This window comes from Morone saxatilis, unplaced genomic scaffold (assembly GCF_004916995.1).
Source record: "Morone saxatilis isolate NCDOM2014 unplaced genomic scaffold, NCSU_SB_2.0 Contig24, whole genome shotgun sequence".
In the NCBI taxonomy this organism is placed as follows: domain Eukaryota; kingdom Metazoa; phylum Chordata; class Actinopteri; family Moronidae; genus Morone; species Morone saxatilis.
The window spans coordinates 1,424,220-1,428,174 of NW_023339807.1; positions in this window are offsets into that span (position 1 = coordinate 1,424,220).

Below are 3,955 nucleotides of genomic sequence, written 5' to 3' on the forward strand. Positions count from 1 at the left end.
TTGATGTGAAACTTCTGCTGGCATGGGAAGAGGATAGTGGCTGAGATCCAGGCAGGGTGGAACTGAAGGTGGAGGGATATAGGAAGGAGCTGGCAGGTAGCTGAAATGAGGGTGATGATCCTGAGGCACGGGAAAAAACATTTCTTAACGTTCTCTAACTGGCTAAGAACATTACTACCAGGCATGTAGAGAAAACGATCTGGCGGGGAGTGGATGAAGAACCAGGGTTTGATACTGCAGGTACGAGTGTGACTGGCTGTGCAGGCTTAGCATCAGACAGGTGACCAGGTAATCAGGGAGAGTGGGAATAGTCCAAACACAAACAGAGAGACAGGGACACCAGGGACGAGAAAACTCTAAAAACTACTGACCATAACAGCCACACCTCCGTATGTTTTTCATTTTCAAACTCTTAGTCTTCATCCTCAACGCTGACTCAAGTAACATCACTTGAGGATATTTATTGAATGTCACACATCTCCCTCTGGAGACATTAAAGGCTTTATACAAGACAGATACAGAAATTATCAAAATTAAAGCAGCAGAAGCATAGATATCATGATTTTATTGTCCCTAGTATGGATAAAGCTCCAATTACACTGAATCCTATACTTCCCATAAAGTTTTAATCTCAGATCCAATCCCAAATAACCCTCATGATGTCATCAGACTTCAGCAATCCTCCAGTCACAGAGGACATTATACAGCTGTTTTCACAGGCTGAGTCTGATGAGTAAACTCTCCATATGTATATGCAGCTTAAGATCCCAAGAAAAACAAACTTGTTTTCAATCTTTAAATGGAGCAATGGAAGAGGACCATGTGTGAATGAAATCTAGTAAACATTACATATATGATGGAATGTATAAGTGAACTTCTCAGTGTAGAGTGATGTTATGAGTAAGTTTCACAGTTATACGTTAGTTACACTAATTTCACTTAACAGAGGTTGTCAAAAGCTAGGAAAAACAGAATCATAAACTAAATCTTAACTGTAATCTTATCTGTGTTTCAGAGTTTGTGTCTATGGCGTGGTATTTTGTGACGTACACTCTTACCCTTCCCGTCACTCTTCGCTGTGAAGCAAGTGCCCAAAAACTAATCTCTGAAAACCGAACAAGACAAAGACATGAGGGAGAGGCGTTGGTGGTGGAGTGGAGGGAAAAAAACTGAGCTGAGCTTGTTAAGAAAGTCATCTGAATTCAGGCCTCATTCCCTTCATTGATCTGACCGTTGAGAGGGAAACCAAAATGTTTGGCTTATTTTAGCCAATTAAGCTGTGAGAGAGCCAATTGTGCATGTGCTATTGAGCGTCTCTTTCGTTCAAAGTGCTTATTGTGGGGCTGCTTGCAGAAGGATCAATTGCAGGCTCTGTGATCGGATTAGCCAGGTAATCAATGCTGGTCGCTAATATATTAACAAGGTAATTATAGTGCTGTGGAAGAGGTAGCCCCACTGCAACAAATGCAACATGCCATCATCCTTAGATATTACAGGCTTTAGTGAGAATGAGAAAAGATACCCCCCCTCCACACCCACCACATAATTGTCTCTTTTCTGTCTTACACACAAAACATACAAACTCACACAAAGCCCTGCCCCTGTGGAGAAGGTGTTAATCACATTACTAATGATAACACTTCACACTCCCACCCTAAAGTCGTGCAGCAGCAGGGCACAGACTCTTAAATCTCCCTGTAGCTCACAGCAATTATTCTTATACATAAACAGTGATGCCTGGCTGAGCCTGCGTGGTTCTCAATACACACACACACACACACACACACACACACAAACACACACTCACATCAGATTTAACATCTTATTTGCAATAGACATTCCAACAGTTATAGATTAAAAATCAAATCAGATTACTGTCATCATTTTAGTCAACCTATGAATTTCTTAAAGAAAATGCGATGGATGACTTTATAATCATATAAATCAATCAATCAATGTAGTGGCTGAGATATAAATGCAGGGGGAGTTGAGTGGAGGCTTTAAAACATTTCTGCATTAGTGTTGAATGCATTACGTCATTAGTCATTGCATGACTTGCAATATGTAACTCACAAATGAGCATGTTATCATAGTGAGCTAAGTCTAAAATAACCAATGTGTAATACCAAACATTTTGAAATTTGAATGGAGTTTGTACTGTATACCAGTGCCAAGGTACAAATACAATGAGAGTCAATGGGCCCCCAAACAGTTGAATCCCATATATAACTCTTAATAACTGATAAAATGTACATGTAGTCAAAATGAGCTTATTTAAAGTTGATTAGTGTGTGACACTGAGTATTTTAGATTTTGAATGCAGTTTGTAATGTATACAGATGCTGAGTTAAAAATACAATAAGAATCAATGGGCCTTCATACAGTTTAATGCAATATATAACACATACAATGTACATGGAGTCACAATTAGCCGCGGCTGAAATATAGATACAATGGGAATGAAGGGGCCTCCCTGGACTTTAATGTGCTATTTAATAATAATTTATACTGGTCAGTGTGCAATACTTAGCATTTTGGAATTCAAAAGGAGTTTGTTTTACATATAGGTGAGAATGAATGTGTATCCACACATAAAAATGCACAAAACTGCATATTATTGGTTATGCACATTGATATATGAACGGTATATGTAGCATAAATGGTTTTGGATTTTGAGGTGAGCAAAAAAGGTCATGGTCGGGAATAGACTAGAAAAAGAATGCAAGACAACAAGCTGGAGACAAAACAACTAATTGGACAAAGAAAAACAGAGAGTTGGCATAAGTGGGTAAAGAGCAAAGAAAATGAAACTAAGCTCAGGATATAGCCATGAGTTCATCTTATCAATTTTCTCTTTTGACAGCAGTGAGCGGGAGTGTGAGAGATCTTCAAGGGTTTAGTGGTGCAAAGTATTCTCAAACACTGTCATGTTTAAAAGCGCTCGCTGCTGTTAACTGTTTAAAGGCCCAGCGCCGCTTTGAAGAGCTGTCTCTTTGTCTTGTGGATGGGGACGGGGGCTTAGCTGGGCTGCTTCGTATTCCCCCCGAGGCTTTGTGCCTTTGGCCGCCATATGGGAGAGAGAAAACAGCCATATAAGTACTTAAGCAAAGTTTATATTTACCCAGGAATTTTCTCAGCTTTGCTTTACTTTAGTGGAAAAACAATAACCAGACTGAATCGACTCTCCCATTATAAGCACTTATGCAAAGTTCATATTAGCAATGGAAATTTCAACCTTGGCAGGAATGTCCAAGAGGCAGTACATAATGCTTCTGCTGCTGCACAAATCTGCCTTTCTCTCAACTCTGAGCAAGCAGTGTTGTGAAGACTTGTGAAAGACGATGTGAGAAAACCTCGACCATGATTACCTTTTGTACTTTGACTGTTTCTGCTCACCCAGTAAACATCTCTTTGCTCATGTTACCTAAAGAAATAGTAGAAATAAAAAACGTTCAGTTTTCCCACAGTGACAGAAGAGCTACATTAAATGTTTGTGTGACCACAAGTGGTTGCACATAGTGTAAATGATATACTGTAAAAAAAAAAAATACGGTAAAAAACTGCCAGCCGTGGTTGCCAAAACTTTACCGTGATAAAAATAATAAACTTTTTCTACTATTATGGTAAAAGGATATTAGTACTGTTGAGTTTTGATCCATATTTTATCGTAAAAATACAGGCTTTCACCATCAAAATAAACAGTCTTGCTATATGAAAGTACCATATGAATGCTATGACGGTAATGATAGATATTTAAATGCTCAATTTGAAACATTTCAAACACAGTTTTCACAGATGCCAGTTTCTTTGATTGTAGACCAACTGCTGTTTTTTTTAAGTAATTTTTTTGGCCTTTTATTGCCTTTATTGGATAGTGACAGCCAAAGATAGACAAAAGAGGGGATGACATGGAGCAAAGGGCCACAGGTCAGATTTGAACCCGGGCTGCTGCAGC